Here is a 17,977-nt window from a genome sequence, read left to right as displayed (position 1 = left end):
TGTGTCTCATTGCAGGTACAGCTTCTCAGGAATTCCTTCTAAGTTATCTTCAGAGGTTGATAGTAATGGTCAGACAAAGAAAGACAGCAGAAACCATCCAGGGCCTAAAGGGGAGATGGTGTTTTTCTTTCTTCCTCCCACCCCTTCTCTCTACTGGAGTCAGTCAAGGGCAAAGGAGAAACACCTGCTGTTCAGGTGAGCACAAGAGGCTGAAGGCAAAACCACTGATGACCAAAGATCTGTCAGGAGAGAGCTCAGAGAAGTACACAGCATGAAAGAGGATGAATGCAATACTTCTCTTAAGTAGAAATCATAACTAGACAAAGTAGATGAGCCCAGGACTTGGTTTAAAGCAGTTCCTGTTGCTTAACAATACTCCTTCCATTCCTATCTATTTTTCTACTTTATTTATCTATGCATTGATCTTCCAAGTAAAGATTTACTACAACTATTAACATAACACTTAGCATAAATTAACAACAAGAATACCTTCATGGATTTTTTTAGTTTTATTCACATAGATCAAAAGTGAAGTTCTCACATAGCTCCCAACTTGGATGAGATTTTCTTAAATAACACAATGAATTTGCTCCTTCAACCATAAACACTTGTGGCACCAACCACAAACTTTTCCTGTCTCACGACTTCTTATTAGATTGGGAACCATTTCTCACCTTTATCCCTTCACAAAACATCAGGCGTTGTCCCTTAAGAGGGTAAGTAAAGCATGTTTCTTAAATGTGATGTCCAGTGTATCATTTAATCTCTGATCTTTCCAGTTCTCTCATTGGAACTTAATTCCCCATTTATGCAGATGTAGATGCACTGATTTTGGTGGAAAAAAGCACTGCTGTGAGTCAGAGGATTTCAGCCCATTATCCTCATATTCAGATCCATCAACTGTACCTGGCTAAAGCAGACCTTCTGGAAAGGGATCCAGTACTGACCTGAAGACTTCGGGATGGAGAATCCAGTATTTGTGTTAGTGCTTTGTTCCAATGGTTAATTGTCCTTAGTGTTACAAAATATGTCTCTCACTTCTAATTTGAATTTGTCTGGCTTTAGCTTCCAGCCATTGGTTTTTATTGCACCTTTCTCTGCTAGATTAGAGTCCTTTAGCACCCAATGTTCTCTCCTGGTGAAGATACATATACCCCTTAATCAAGTCATTTTTCAGGCTTCTATTTTGATAAGTGCTTGGGTGAATTGAGGTTAAAAAAAAGCTAACAACAAAGGACACAAGTAGAACTTATGGAAATTAAAAAAACCCCAAAACCTGAAATAGTGCAGAAAGTGAGCAATTTTATTAAAATTTTCATTTTTTCCCCTCTTTTTAAATTTCAAGCTTTGCTTTTTTCAAGTAAAATAATATTTCTGATTATATTACTTTTTTTTTTTTTTTAAAGTGGAAGTTGATCGAAATGGAACTATTTTTTTCCTTTGCCTGCACTTTTTTATCTAGCCACATAGATCTCCATTTATAGTCCACAAAGTAAAGCAGTTGAAACTCTTCCACAGCTTGTCTGAAGGGAGTGCTTACAGAAGATCAGGCTGGAAGAGCGGGGAGGTGCAACGGATGAGCTGTGGGGAATGGGGTGTCTCTCAGAGGCAACACGTTACTCCCACCCAAAGGGACAGGCTATACTTTGGGCTCTCCTGTGGGGGTGGGAATCTCTCTCATGTAACTTTGGATCCATTTCAACTGGTTTTACAAAGCCAAATGCCTTGCAAAAAGGGGCGTTACGGCTATACTCGTGGTGTTCCCGGATATATCTCTTCTATAACAGCTGTGGAGAGGTTCTCTCTGCCATGGAAGGTACTCATGGTGTGGGTTATAGCCTAGCATGGCCTGGGAAAGGACCAGGTCAGGGATCCCAGACCCAAACCAATCCCCACCATTTCAGCTGGCTCTCAGTGAATGGTGTTAAACTACCTAAGCAAGTTTTACTCCTTTTGAGTTTGTTTTTACTAAGCAATTGGGGCTAAAATGCATCTTATAGATATAATAAAAAAGCAGGGAGAAAACTGAGAGAAGTGTTGGGACTGTACTAGGGTAGGACTGAGCTTTCTTCCTAGATCTGTCACTGACCTTCTGGCTGCCGCTGTTCTGTGCCTCAGTTTCCCCGTCAATAAAATGCTTGTGACAAATGAGCCAAGAGTGTGCTTAATCAAATTAGATCTGTGACCAAATTAAGAAGAAATTGAGAAAAATATAACACACACGCGAAAAGAAAAACAATTGTACAGAGGAGTTTATGAAGCCTCATTCTCTCACCTGGTGTCTGCTTCTCTAATATCAGATAAGCTCCAAACTCACTTTACAGTTGTCCTCCAGATTTCGCTCTCTACCTCAATTTGCCTAATTTGAGGAAATTTATAAGAACTTAATGTCTTCACCATTGCAGAAACTCTCTTGGATTAGGTGGGAGTGAAGAATGGACTCACAATTTATTCCAGGGAGGACAAACCCATGGACAAGAATGATTGCCCAGAAACTCTTCATCAAACCAAACAATTTTATTTTAGTTTTTTCTTCTTTTAAAGGTATTGGATGAAAGGAAAAAAAGGTGGGAGGGGGGGGAACCTGTGGGGTGAGAAATATGTTTATGAAATAATTTCATTTAAACTCAGATTAAATTTCACATTTATTTGTAGGACACAATTCTTGAAAGAAAGAGGTTTTTGTCTTTTGTTCAGCATGTGGTCAACCTGTAGAAGAAAAAGCCATTTTAGACCATTGAGGTGTTATGTTTTGAGTGTCTCAAAGAATGCTTTCTTTTTGCTTCAGAACCTTTCTGTCCACTTCTTTTCCTTTTTTTTTTTTTTTAACAGAACTATTCACACAATTCAGTGCAACTTTGTTGCTGTTTTTAGCCCAGACATGAAAGCCCATTTTTCCAACAAAATTACCACTTCTTTAAAACTTTGGATCAAACCCTAAAAAAAATGCTACCCCAACCCTTTGTGACGTCTTTGAGACTGATATGTAAAAAATATCCTATGGCAGCTGAGAATTAATGTTATTATTGTTCTCTATTATCATGGCAAAAGTATGATCCAGACAAGTATCTAATATCCACTTGTGCACACCAAAAGTAAGATGAAAAACCTCAGCAAGTTCAAAGTTTGGAGTCCAATTATGTTCTGTCTTGCAGGTGCTCTATAGGAGGTGAAAGTAATGTCCCTCAAACCACTCCATATCATCGCAATATCTAACAAATCCTTTGGCACTCCAGCAAGGAGTTCAAAGAAAAAGCATCATCAGCTCGAATAATTACTGCCCATATTAAGTGTTTTAATATTGCAGATGGATGTAAAAGGCAAAGGACAATGGCTCAAACACAAAGAGCCTCGCAAAGTACAACCTGGGGAAGGCCACAGATATCCAACACATTGTCCTTTTCCTTCTTCTGTTCTCTGCAATATTAAACCACTTAATCTGTAATTGCCCAAGCTTACGATGCCTTTGCTTTGAACTCTCTGTAAGAGTGCTATAGGATTTGTCAGATGTTTCTAAAACAAAGTCTACCAGGAGGCTGAAAGGTCTCTTAGTAGCTATGACAATGGTTTAATGGAATATAATTTCCAGTAAGGGGAACTAATTTAATATTTTCACATATCATGTAAGCAAGGCACCAGCTGAGAGAAAGGAATGGAAATTATAGCAAGAGGCAATCAAGATGAACAGTACTGTAAAATCAGACCTCACCGATGTGCACTAAACTTACTGCAGGAACTCAGATTAGATATGAATTGCGTTTTCCTCTTAGTGAGGACAGCTCGATGAAAAGGCACACCAGTCTTGGAGCCTGGCACAGTTGGTTTCAAACTGACCATGCCAATGATCTCCCAGATGACACTCAGGAAAACACTTCTTCCCCTCCATGCTCCCTTCGTATTGTTTGTCTTGTCTTGTCGTTTAAGGCTGAAAACTCTTTTCTACCATGAGCATTCCCTCACACTGCAGAGTGGCTGTGATAAAGACATCCTTGAGATGGTGCTTGAATACACAGAATGAACATGCAGGGAAGGGAGATGCAGGCTGTCTGAGGTTCCCTAGGTATAATCAAGCCTCACAATTGTTCCTTAGCGCATGGTGAGCAGAATCCTGAGGTATGGTCCTCTTGTAGATGTTACACATTTTCCTTTTATTCCTGTCCAGAACTCTTTGACCATGGTGTGCTTCTGCCAGGCAGCTCTTAGCCTCCTGCCCAGCAGTGAACGCACTGCAGACAGGGTGGGGAAGCCCCCTCCACGTGCGTAGGAGTAGATTCTGGATAGTCTGAAACAAAGTCCACCAAGAAGATTTGGCGTATGCCCAGCCAAAGAGGATGGATGACGGAGATACCTATTATCATCTATTCCTATGCACTTGCGAGTACATGCTTGTAGGGTCCTCATGTAAACTTATGCAGGAAGCAGATATGATGAAAGTGTTTATTCCAGTCGGAAAATCTGTCACAAGAAGAGGTTTATTGGTGATGTGTCTTGTGGTTTGGGTTTCCTGTGTTCAGGCAATAACAGTCTTGCCACCAAAAGAAAAACTTGTTATTCCCCTGTTATTTTTCCCTATTTATTCCTTGGTTGTGGTGGCATATGTTGCTTCCTCTTGTGTGAAATGCTTTCTACTCTCAGATCGTTTCTCTGAAAAGGAAATCTTCCCTGTGGCATCTCTCAGGAGCATTTGCAAAAGTTCACAAGGTTTCAGAAGTCTGGAGTGCAGAAGTGTTTAGTATAATTCGGCTGCCCAACTAAATAATTGCTTTTCGGCATTCTACAGATGTCCCACTCCTGTTCTTTGAAGGAAATATGCTGAATTATTGAAATAAGATGGAGTCAGGATTATGAGAGGAAGTACCATCTTATGATTAAAGCATTAGCCTTGAATTCAGGAGATACACATTCGGTTTCTGACTCTGCCACAGATTTTCTGAGAAGCCTTAGGCTTATCACAAAAGCCGAGATCCATTTTTCTCTAACATAAGCTATGCAAAACTTTTATACCAAGTTGCCTAGGCTCCTGCCACAGTCAGTGGGGTGCGAGAGAGATCTCCAGAGAGAGCTTCACCCCACCCTATGGTACATGACTAAGATACATGGAATGATTCACACTCTGGAGGTGTTTCTCTGCTTAATGCCAACAGGAATCTAAATGACGAAGTTGGCCTAGATACCTTTCAGATGGCTAAAATTAGGTGAGATTGTTCCACCCTTTGTCTCACTCCGTGCCTCAGTTTCCCACACGTACAGAGCTGATGGCAATGCTTCCTGCCTCCGGCCTTTTGAATTTACTGTTTGCTAAACATTTCTCTTAAAGAAATAGCAAAACATGGCCTGACTTAAGCTGGGTCTTAGTAATACAGTTCTATAAATAGCACAAATACTTGTTTGGGATTCTAGTAACTACAGCGTCTGAACTCCACGAACATAGCGTAAAATCAAGGAGTGGCTAGAGAAACAGGGTTTACTTGATTAAAAATATTAAGAGAAAAGGATGGGAAATTATCTGGCTACATTCATTAAACATCTGAAGTATCTCAGGAAAGTTGGATGAAATTAGAAGAAATTATTAAAATGTAACCACAGATATAACTTTTATGACAGTGAATATATGTGCAATAACTCCTAACTAGAGCAGGTTGAAAAATGTTCTGCTGGAATATTTTTTTCTGACAAAAAATGGCATTTTATTGAAATCAACCTCTGCTGAGGAATATGTCAATTGAAGTGATTTTTTTTTTTTTTTCCTAAGAAATAGAACTGAACTGAAATGAAATGTTCCCAGTAAGGTTCAACTTTATCAGAACAGAATGTTTCAAATTTTTGGAGGTTGAAACGACTCCATTAAAAATATTTTATGCAGATCGGTAATGCTTAAAATATCAAAACTGAAGAAAGTACTTGGCATTGATCAAAAATAGTGCACTGAATAACCACAAATTATGTTTTTTAGAAGACTTCTTTTGGAAGAATTTCCTTTCCAACTCTTGGGGAAAAAAAAAAAAAAGCAACCCAAAATCTGAAAGGGTATTCAATATTGCCTCTGCTCCACTGCCTGAAGCATTTAACTTGAAGCAGATGTATCTTTATTTTTATATGTCACACACTGTTTTAATATATGGGTAAGAGAAACAAAACAAAAGCTTGTATCATAAGCATTGCTGTTGATGTTATTAACAAAACAGCTACTGCCACTGATATATCAGACTATAGGAGCCAGTTTCAGAGGCAGAAAGGTGATTCTTGTAATTCCTTCAGGGAAGAGTCTTTCAGCTTCCTTCTCAGAAGCAAATAAATCTGTTCAGTCTTCTCCTACATGGTGTCCTGTTTAATGTACCAAAGTTCTGCAGAGTCCTTTTTTTGAACATACACGTAGCACGTGGGACTCCCAGTGCCCCCTGCCCTTCCCTACTCGGCAATTCCCTGAGGATCGGTCTGGTCTTCCTCTGGATGTACAGTATTCCCCAAAGTTTGTAATTCACATTTGCCTTGGTGAAAGCCCTGCTGCACTCAAGCGAGAGAGAGAGCTCAGACGGCTCCTGAACTCCATGTTTGACAGACTCCGAAGACTCATTTCATCAGCCGTTAATCTCCCACAATCCTCTAAGCTTTATCTGTTAAGACTGAAGCAAGCAGTGCAGCTTTGCCATACTTTAGACTTGTTATTAGTTTTCATAATTTTTCTCAAAAGAACATAAGACTAAATCAATCTCCCAGCCCTAATATGTTGATAATCGTTTTGAAATATTTAAAGCTTCTCTTCTGAAAGCTTCACTGAAATAACTATCTATCTCATCTCTCCCCTGCTGTTTTCTGGGCTCTTATTTTGGTGTTCCCTCTTCCCCTATCAGACTTACCAGGTTATTCAATTGTCTCATGACCAAAGACTCTCTTTTCTACTCCCACTCTCCATCCGGGGATTTGCTTTGAAATGTCTTTTTTATCATTACATTTCTCCATCTGTGTTTTCATTCTTCACCTGCCTTCCCACAGCTGGCTTCTGAGGCTCCGAAGTCTTTGGGTACCTACTGACTACAGTAGGTGCCTACTACTATAATGACCACAAGGTGAATCTCTTGTCAGTTGAACATTTCTGCATCAAATCCTGTAAAATTAGAAATGTCACCCCATACTGCAGAGATCCCAGGTCATTCCAAGGACCAGACTTGCAGCAGCTCCAGACCCATAAGAGATATAGAATTAAAACAGGTGTGGCTTTGACAGCAGTGGAACCACACTGCTCTGACCTGCAAAATAAAAAGAACCTTCTTCGTTTCCAGAGTCTACTGAACCACCCTGCTATTACCTACAGTTCACTTACACTCAACATTTGCTTGCTGTTTTATCTATCTAGATTACAACTCAGCCTGCTACATCCATCCAAAGGTGTTAAGCCACATCTACTTTGGTGTTAAAAGAAGCTCTCACAGAATTAAGCTGGTTTGACTGACCTACAGGATTGAAAATAGCCTCTAGACCAGCTCTAATGTCACTGCAGCAAGTATTCAGTGCTACTGGACCAGGCAGACTACCCCGATACTTATTTTTCCCTGATGTGAATAACTGTGCAGATAGATAGGGAGCTAAGTCCCATGGCACTGTATCCCTGATAGAATGATATATTGAACTCTCACGTGAAGTAATAAGAACTGAAATTGTTTGGCACTTGAGATATGCAGGCCCCAGATCTCTGTGTGGCATCCGCCTGCTTATAGAGATCAAGGCAAGCAGAAAGCAACAAGATATTTAACAGAGGAATCTCTGCATCCCATTGCATACTAATTAGACACTAGACATAGATACATCAGGGGAAGCAGAGGGAGGAAGGAGGGGAAAAAAAATCTCTTGGCAAGACAATGTTGCATTTCAATCTTTCACCTTCACTGGGTAATGGGATGTGATGGAACATTAAAACAAACAAACAGCTTTTGGTGTTTACAAGAAATGTTTAAATGGGAGATCACGAGCCAGAGGTGCTCCACAGAACATCTGGAGTACTGGAAAACAATGCGATTACGCAGATGAGTCACATTCATTAGGCTATAAAATCTCCAGTAATGAATGTACGAAAGGGACTTTCATGTAGATTGTCATCTATAGCCAAAAAAAACCAACCCCAAACCCCTAGATAATAAACTTGGCAGTTCCTTCCCTGCCCACCCCCTTTTCCTCCTCCCCTTTGGAATGAGATTCCCAGTGTAATTACAAAGCTTCATACTTGCAGCTCAAAACCCATGTCCCGGGTGCAGGCACAGATCCATGCGTGGGCATTAACTGGGGAGAAAGGGAAGCGGGGATACGCATGTGGGTGTAGCACTGCTCAACAGTCGCTAGAACGAGATGTTCAGCATCTTTGTCTTCCCCATACACCTAGCACCAGCAGTGGTATGGGATACTTCTTGTCCATATGCCCCCCTCCAGACGGTCTCACTGACAGTGTAGACATCTCTTAGGCAGGAAAAGACACAACTTTAGGGATGTCTACTGAGTGGCAAGGTGAGAGAGGATGAGAATCAGTTGTTCATTGTTTCTTTGAAACTAGCAGAAGATGAAAGCAAGCTGAAAGGAAATCTTCTTCACATGGGGGGTGGTTCCGCTGTGGAACTCCTCGCCACAGGACACTGTGGGTGCTGCAAGTTTTTATGGGTTGAAGGGGAGGCTAGGTGGAAAATTAATCTATTGACAGCTACTGAGTACAAAGAACATGCATCTAGCCTAGAAAGGCTGAGAGCTGAACATTGCCAGCGACAGGAAGGGTGCGGGCAGAAGCAGCACTATGAGATCGCTCTGTCCTGATAGTCCCCCTGCGAGACTACGTGAGAGACGGCACTGGGCTGTGTAGGCATTTGGTCCAACCTAGCCTGGCATTTTAGTGCTCCTATATTTCATCTTTAGTGACTTGTAAGACTTGAATATGCATCAAGAGTGAAAACTGGACTCTGTCACTAACTTATTCCACACATATCACTGGTCAACAAAGAGTCAGACATTTCAGTCATGACCACAGGGCTATTATCATAGCAGCTAGAGGAGAAAAGATTCCCTTAACCTATTCTAGCAATATTAGTGAGATTTCTTTGAAGAGGTCCCCTAAATGCTTGGGCTGCCTCTCTCAAAGCTTGGCCCCAGACACGTCTCTCTAACCAGCAAGTCAGTAATGGCAGAATTTTCCCCAAAGCAAGGTTAGCAATAGCTTTGACAGATGTTTCAGGATCTTTTATCACATTAGAATTATTGGATGTTGTCAGCTAAACCGAACAGCATCACAGCCCCCCTTTTTAGCTCATTCTTGAACACAGATGTTTTAAAATAACCCTCTTGTGGGTTTTATCCGTCGCTGCTGCCTGTGTAACATATCATCACTTCTTGAAAGTCCTCATTACTAGGAGGCTTTTTTTTTTTTTTTCCTAAAGGCCCATTTGTAGAGTTGGCACCTTTTTTTCATTTCCAGTAGATCTATTTCCCCCTGGACCATGTCTGTCTGGGGAGATCTCATTCAAGGACAATTGGGCTTCAAATTGGGAAATCAGACTGCTAAATCCCTTAGTTATCTTTGAAAATCCCATCCTTGAAGCTTAAGTCAGATGAGAACTTCATCTGCTTTCTGTAATTTGCTGGTTTTCAACTCCATTTCTGAAAGGATTTTTTTTTTTTCTCATGGGCAGGGGACTGTGACCTTCATATAGAAATGAAATCAGTTCAACAGAATAAATAATAATTACATTTCCATAAGAAAATATATTTTCTATTTTCTGTTTCTGACTGAGAGTTAAATAACTAAATAACTGCAATTTCTTTATTTTCTTTGGCTTTTGATGGAAAACGCAGTTACCTGAGCAGTTTATGTTTCACTCACATCACATATTATATTTGCTTATTCTTGGCCCTGGGTCTGGAGCGGCACTTGGGGAATTCCGAACTTGTGGATCTTTCCCCAGCTTTATCCCTCACTGGCCATATCTCCCATCACGACTTTGCTTCTCACCAGTTCAGCCTCCTTATCTGTAAAACACCAAGACGCTGTTAGCACGCATTAATTAATATTTATAAAGTGCTTTGACATCTTCACATAAATATAAAGCCTCCCGATAAGAGAGAAAATGCAAATGTCACATATGTTACTTGTATATAGAGGCTTGAGAGATCTGTCAGTGCTGGGTCCGCAATTCCCGGCAGCGCCGTGTGATGTGTCGGGGCTCAGAGCAGAGGCACAGTGGCAGAAATCTCCAGCCAAGCTCTGCAGACTAGGTGTAGGTGGCTGCAAAACTCCTATCCTGCATCAGCACGGGAAGACTGTAAGAAACAAAGTAAAGCAGTCTCATTTTTAAATGAGGGCGAATCAAGGCACGCAGCAATTTAAGGGTAGAGTTAGTTGGAAAGAGGCTGGTCCTGTGCTGTGAGTATTTCTGAGATTATAGGGATGGAGAGTGGTGTCTTTTGGTGTGAACAAGGATGGAAATTTGAGCCTGGTTGTGAATCGGGAAGGAGAATGGGTCAGATATTGTTTCAAAACCAGGTATTTGTTTTGCTCTTCCCACAGCTGTTCACTACAGCTTCAAACTAAAAATAACGTGAAGATGCTTTTGTTCATGAAGTACCTAACCGGGACACTTTTGACAATTGCAGAATGTTTGGGACAGTTATATTTTTAGTATTAGTGAACTGAAAAACTTGTCAAAATGTTATCTTCCTGGGGAACCAAAACACACCAGTGTAAACAAATCTGAATGCTCTCAGGTTAGCTGTTACCTGCATGTGTTCACACAGCCCTTATACAGCCCTGTTTCCCCAAACCCCTACCCGCCGTTCCCTGCTGAGTATTAACCCTTTCATCACAGAGTAGCACATGGAGGGATTAAGTAATTCCTTTCGCACATCTTGTACATATCCAAAATTAATCAGGAGTCTCTCTTGGATGGAGAACCCTGGATACGTGTGTGCGCATCTCCTTCCTGCCTGGCAGCAAGCACAACCTCCCAAACCACCTGGACTTTCACCTGCCTGCTCAGTCTAGAGCAAAGACCGCAAGGTCACCGCAGACCATGGGGAGAGGACCTGGGTCTTGATTTCCAGATGGGTTTTTCCTAAACGAGAATGTCGGAGGCTGCCATTAGAAGTGGGTACCAAGGAGAGAGACCCCATCCTCCGCAGGGCAGGGGCTTATCTCCACCCAGACGTGGGCTCACCACTGCCTCAGCCTAACAATGTCACAGTGCTCCCCGGGATAACGGACTTGATGGATTTCACACTTTAAGGCTTTTGCTTTGAAAGAGCCCCAGCTTTTATCTTAGCAAAGTACAGCTTTGTAACCTAAAAATAGTCCTCCCAAGCTCCTTCCATCGGAACAGCAGAAGATGAGCTGGCGACTCTCAATTTTTGGTGCTTCTCTATCAGAAAGATGAAACGTTTTCCCTGTAATCCTCCAAAATGGAATGTTTAGGGTTTTGGAGGTTACTGGAAATTTCCCTGGCAGCTGGTCAAATATGTGATCCCATTAGAGCTTCTTTGATGAGGAAGTGTAGCTTGACTCGGAGAGAAAATGAGGATGGGAGGGGAGAGCATGTCAAGTGAAACCAAGAAGAAGAGAGAGAAAAGGAAGGAAAAAAACCTCCATGAACCAAGAAATTTAATCTACCAGAGTCTGCTTCTTCCTTTCACAGAGGAAGACAAGAAATTGCATCCAGCAACTCACATAACTGCCCAAACTCTGATTATGAATGAGCAAGAAGCCGCTCTGCTCTCTCTGTGCAAGGGAATGGGATCATGGGGATGCCCTTTCCATTCTCAGAGAGGCCAGGGAAGGCCAAGCGTTGCTTCTTTCCCACTGGCAGGGCTCATGGCACCAACTCTGCAAAAGCACCTGACAACCTGGGATTTAAAAAAAAAAAAAAAAAAAAGAGCCTCCTTTATCCCAAGCTCTTTGCTAACTGCTTGTCAGCTCAGCACCACACATGCTGCAAGGTGCCGCCTGAGCCAGAGAAGCTCTTTTTTGTTAGCAAGAAAAAAGGACAAGGAATCGTGTTTTACACGCTCCATTGTGAATCTGTGAATGGCTTTGCAGTACATAATGCACAGGGTTTGTTCAGGGCGTCAACAAGCGTCTCCTGCATCCTGCTGGTACAACCACTCCGAACAGTCACGTTAACCCTGGATGGAGAAGAAGGTGAGGGTGCTTTGTGGCGGGCGCTCCGGCAGCCACGTGCTGCCCAGCCCCAGGCTCTGCAGCAGGCACGGGAACTGCGCCCAAGCCCAAGCGATGGGCTGCACCAGCCCCGTGCGCAGGAGAACTGTCACTGCCATGCACGTGGCTGCTATCCATCAGGATATCCATCAGGATATCCATCAGGATATCCATCAGGAGATGACAGTGTTCCCTAGTCCAGCATGCTGCAGTCAAAGGAGGGCCGGATCCTTCCCTAGGAGGCATGTTGAATTTCAGGAGCTGCCTTTTTTATTTTTTGGCATCAGACTCACCCACAAGCAAGAAATGAAGTTCTTAGTGTTCCTATTAGAGTGACAAGACATCAAGACTCCTTCCAGCATCATTTTTTACCTAAATGGATACTCATTCTCTGCTCTCTTGTATTAATGAGGAATCATTTGTCAGTAAAAGTAGGCATGTGTGGGCTCAGATAAAATAAAAAACTATTTCTGCCCCCTCCCACCTCCCTAAGGGTGATAGCCTGACCTGCTGTCCTGTGCTGAGGTCACCCCCTAATAACCACAGCCATCCCCACCACCCTCAGCACAGTACACCCCCTCCAAACCTGCCAGCATAACTCCATGTGTAATTGTTTCCTAAACTGGTTTCTTCAGACTGGGGCAGGATGGAAGAATATCCTACCAAATTTGGCTTAAGTGTTTGAGTTCTGAGAAGCAATGAAGGGGTTTTTTTCCGCACTGTGCATGATCATCATTCATAAAAATCCAGCAGAGCAAAATCTACCTCCCTGCTGCATCCTTCCAGCTCTGCCGTCCTCAGGTAAGCAACACTAAGCCAGATTTATCCCTCCAAACAGAATTTTGGGAAAATGGGGCAGATGGGATGCCAGCTCATGCTCCCATCACAATGGCAGGTCCACAGTGCTACAGGGAATCAAAAGCCCTATACGCTTGTATTAATTAGCAGCAAAAACTGCTATGGCTGTGAACACCCAGAAGGAGCGGATCTGATGAGCGAGTGCAGGCTGCTTCTGCATAATCTCTTTTTAGATCAGAACCCCAATTTAACTCAGAGCCAACGGGGTACTTCATAATAGTGCCAGCCCGCGCAGGTTTAACTATGCCAGCGACATGAGGAATGCGTAAAATGCTGCAAATAAATCCCCAGCTTCAGGAACAGGGTGTCATTCCAAGTGGCAAGCCCTGTTCAGCACGGATTTACGACCCCCGCGGAGGCATGCACTGCCATCTGCTTTCTCCAAGCCCCGCCAAGCAGCCTGCATGAGACGTGCAGGCTTGGTCCCTCCGTTTGAGCCCCCCAGAGTGCTCCGAAGGCTTTGCACCGGGCAGGCTGCTCTGGTTGGTAAGCTCAGCAGCTGCAGGTTAAAAAAGGATATTAAAGTGGGTTATCTCTTGTGTTAAAAGGGCGTTTCCTAGGAGGAAAAGGGCTAAACACAAGACTGAAAATAGCCATATTTTCTCAAGTCTGTGTGTCAAAAGTCTAGCTGCATGTGAGTTCATGCATGCAGCTTATACATTCACTTAAGCCCTTATCTGTGTAAATAAGACTTATCTATACGTGCCTGCCTGCATCTCTTAAGGGACTGAGTTTTAATGGCCAGGATTTAACATATACTAACAGGTTTCTCTAATTGTAGGCAGGCAGTTTGGGGTGCCTTGTTCACACCCTACCACACTTGCACCCTATCACACTGCTTCACACCCTTTCACACTCAGTCCTATAAATAACAGCATCACCACGGCAGGAAATATCTTCTAATTAGCACCCCAGACACAGTCTCCTGGCTTGCTTCCACTCCTTCCCATTGGTGAAGAGCTGGTGCCTCTTTTATTTTTTCTTGCAACATTCCCTTAAAGACCCATTGATGTCTTGCTGAAACCATTTGCAAGAAAGAGAAGGAAAAAAAGGAAAGGCATCCAGTGGAAGGTGCCAGATGATAGCAGGAGATATATCATGTGCCTTCCTTCCCCTGACCCACTACTGAGCACTGCTGCAAAAACAGGCTCTCAAAAACATCAGGTTCATCGCTGTTACGGCTAGAAATGACCTCTTAGATCATGCAGTCCAGCTCCCTGCCTCTCAGGATGACTCCCTGGTGTACACTTTATGCTGTTTTGTCCAGCCTAATTATCCATCCCTGCTGTTAATGGGATGGAGCACCAAATTCTTCTGACTGCCACCATCTTTCAGGGGTGTTTTATTGTTCTTCCCTTCCTGGTGGTTTATAGGGTCGAGTTTTGAGACTACATTATTTTGGGCCCTGACACTTCAGGCACTAAAAGACAAGAAGTATCCTGATGGTCTTGGACTTCAGTGTAACATTGAAACTGTAGCTTGAATTTGGAGATCTTTGTGCATTGAAATAAAAAGCAGATATTTTGGAAGAGATGAAGTGTTGAGGAAAAGGTTTTGCTGTTCTGTGGTTTGAATTCAGGATTGGAGGTTTCTCTGTCTCATGAACACACAAAACACACACAAGTTCATGTGTGTCTACATACATAAGCATCCACATATATACCTGTGTTGCAGGTGTACCTATTTATTCACACACGTGCTATTGTCTGTACATATGTGAGCATGCACATAGGCGTGAATACATACAGTGGCACAAAGTCTCAACTGCCATATCTCAGCTTGGTTTTTCTCCTCCCATTTCCTTTATGTCCAGAGACCGAAGCAAGTTAAAAGTCTGTCATGTCATGGCAAAGCCCTCATAATAATTCCAGTCTAGTCTAAACTCCTGTGCTGCCCTCCTTGTGCCTCTGCCCAGGCTCTACATTACAACATCTGGCACGTGTCTTTCGTTTCTAGCCTGATTTCCAAATGAAAGGAGCCTTGCGTCTTCTGTCTCAGACCGTCTTTTTGTCAGAGTGGGTAATAATATGAGGTTTTGATGTGTTTCATTAAAATAAGTCATCAGGTAGAGGAGAGAGCGTTGTTAATGAACCTCAGCCCTTGATTAGCCAGCAGAGCATGCTGACAGATCAGGGACACTGCAAATGCACCCATCTCAGGAAAAGATTCAAGAGTCAGTCCATGAGATCGATCTCTTGAGACCAGGCTCCCTTCAGCCCATCGCTCACAGAGCCATCTCCAAATTTCTCCCACCAGGCTGACAAGCTCAGCTCCCTGTGCTGTCAGAGGGCAGCTCTCACACTTGCAGCGAGGAGGGAAGATCCTCACTCTCAGCTCAGGTTGCTCCCAGGTCTCAGAGGGTCTCTCTCCCCCTGCCATCCCCACCTCATTTTCCAGGACACACGTGCTTTTCCCTTGTGTCAGGAAGTTCCCCACCGTTCTCTTTTTGCTCGGCATCCTTCCTGGCCCACATGCATCTGCTTCAGCATCTGTGTCAGGGCTTTGCTATAATTACGGTCTCTTCTGCTCCCACCCCCACCGTCTTTCCAAAATTCCTTGCTTCAGACGCTCATGTAAATCTGTTTCGCAGTCACACATTGCTTCAAATTAAACTTAGAAATGTTTCTTTTTCTTAACTAGTTCCTGTGAGAGTCGCATTGCAGAGCAGGGGATTTCACTGCTGTTTCAGCAAGCCCTGTGGTGTGAAAAGGCAGGTGGCACTTTTCACGAGAGGGGAGGACAGCTCTGCTGTCCATCATCAGGACTCTTCTTTCACCCAGGAATCCATCGGTTCCTGACTCAAGTGTCTGTCCCGTCACACAGGTAAACCACTGAGCTCTTCCCTTTGCAGCGGCTCTATGTCTGCGGTAGCAAAGGACACTAACAGCCTTGCCTCTAAGTCCTCTTAAAAGCAAAACTTTGATTTTTAACTTAACTGCCTCCTTAAGACACAGGGAACTACTGAAAGTGCAAACCTTGAGCAACTTGCAGTCTTCCTGGGAAAAGAAAACAGAGAAATGGTAACAGGCAAAGGTAGGGAAAGGCCACCACTTTACATCCGAATGCCTCTGAGATCTCCACACCTGAAACTTCCCAGGGGCAGCTGGACCAGGCAGTGCCTTTTCCTCTGCCATTGCCATCATGCTCGGGGCTTTCCCCCATCGCTGCCAGGAGATGTCACTTCCAGACTGAAACCACCACCAAACCCCAAGCTGCTGAGCACCTGTGGCAGATGAGCCTGTGCTCACACAGCAGTGAAAAAGGAACGCGCGGCACCAGGCAGAGACTCCCAGGCGCAGGCAGGGCTTGCTCTGCCTGCGGGGTTGCCTATCCCGATGGCAGGCACCAGCTCTCCTAGCTGGTCCTCCTCCATCCCTGGCTGAAGCAGCAGGAACTGTGTGCTGAGTCTGCTTCAGCTGGGAATTACACTTTGCATATCTTACATCTATCAGTGTAAAAATAGGATGTATGAATAAAGGGTGTTAAAATTGCCACCTCAGTCTGATTTCTCATGCTCTGTAATATAACATATGGCAGTGACTGAACTCCCAGGGAGAACTTGGGAAGCAAGCAGAGACAAATAAGTTGCTTAACCATTTCAGTGCCTTGGGCATGCTCTGCAGTTCTCCAGGAAATGTTGGTGTGGGCCGAGAGACGAGCATGCACAAGAGTAAACGTGGGCAGCACTGTCAGTCTCATCTGCACGTCAGGCACGGGACTGAGTGCAGTGCTCTGACCTCAGCAAGCTGGGTTACAAGTACCAGGCTAATTGCAAGAGCACCAGAGTGCAGTGTCACCTAATTTACTTTCCTTCACAGGTTGGCTGCTTTTGCAATTGAGAGCTGCCCCCTCCAGAGTGCAGAGGGTCTCGGCCAGCCTGCTCTGCAAGTTGCCTGTGGCACTGAGGGGGTTAAAATGAACGGTTGGGCCATCAGGTTTGCGATAGTGAATCTCATCAGAAAGGGGTTAGGACAAGGCAAATGCTGCAGCTATTTGACTTGCAGCTGCAAACGTGGGATGAACCTTCCATAACCCTTGCTGCACAGAGCAAACAGTGACAAGAAGGTATCTCGGTATGCGGACAGAGTCTGTCAGCAGCAGTTCTGGACCAGGAGGGCCCTGCTTTTGCAGGTGGACCAGTTGCAGGCACAGAGTTTTACAGGAAGCGCTTGAATGGTGAGACACCACATCCCTTAACACTCCTTAATGCAAAGGTGTCAGAGAAAGAGGAGAGAACAGTTGTACAGATTCACTCAAATCCCTAGGGTCAGGATCATATATCTCAAAGCAGCGTTTGATGGAAAAAGATAATGATGGGTTGACTTTCAATAGCACAGTGCCTCCTAGCCACCAACTGGATCATCCCTTGGGTGCCGCAATGAAGGGAAAAGCACCACTGATACGATGCTTCACATAAAATGAATTTGGCTACAGGTTGTCGTCATCCAGCAACAGAAGTTGTTCTGGAGGCGTAAACCGTGTGCTGAATACCCACAGGAGTCTTCAACACTTTGGGCACGGCTGGGATCCTGCACACGAGCAACTAGCGGTGTATAGAGGGTCTGGCTGCTGTTCACGGTGGTGACCTGGAGGAAAAGTGGCAAGCAGACCCATGAGCAGCCCACCCCAGTGCTTGGACCTTGTCTGTGTGAATGAAGTTGTTCCTGTAACTAGATCAGAAAAAAGAAGAGGGGACTGGGGACTTTGGCCCAGTATCACGTTCCAGCACAGTGGCTCATGGGCTTTTTAATTTCTTTTTTTTTCCTTTATTTTCCTGTTTGAGTTTTGCCTTGTCAGGTTTAATCGGTAGTGTTTGTAATTCAGGTAGCAAATTGATTTTTGAAAGTACTCTGTCCCTATTCAGTCCACGTAACCGTGGATCCTTGCATTAATTATGCACTGATATTGATGTTTTTGTCAGACAAGGTCTAATGTCGC

This window comes from Balearica regulorum, chromosome 20 (assembly GCF_011004875.1).
Source record: "Balearica regulorum gibbericeps isolate bBalReg1 chromosome 20, bBalReg1.pri, whole genome shotgun sequence".
Taxonomy (NCBI): Eukaryota; Metazoa; Chordata; class Aves; order Gruiformes; family Gruidae; genus Balearica; species Balearica regulorum.
Note: the sequence above shows the minus strand (reverse complement) of the source record.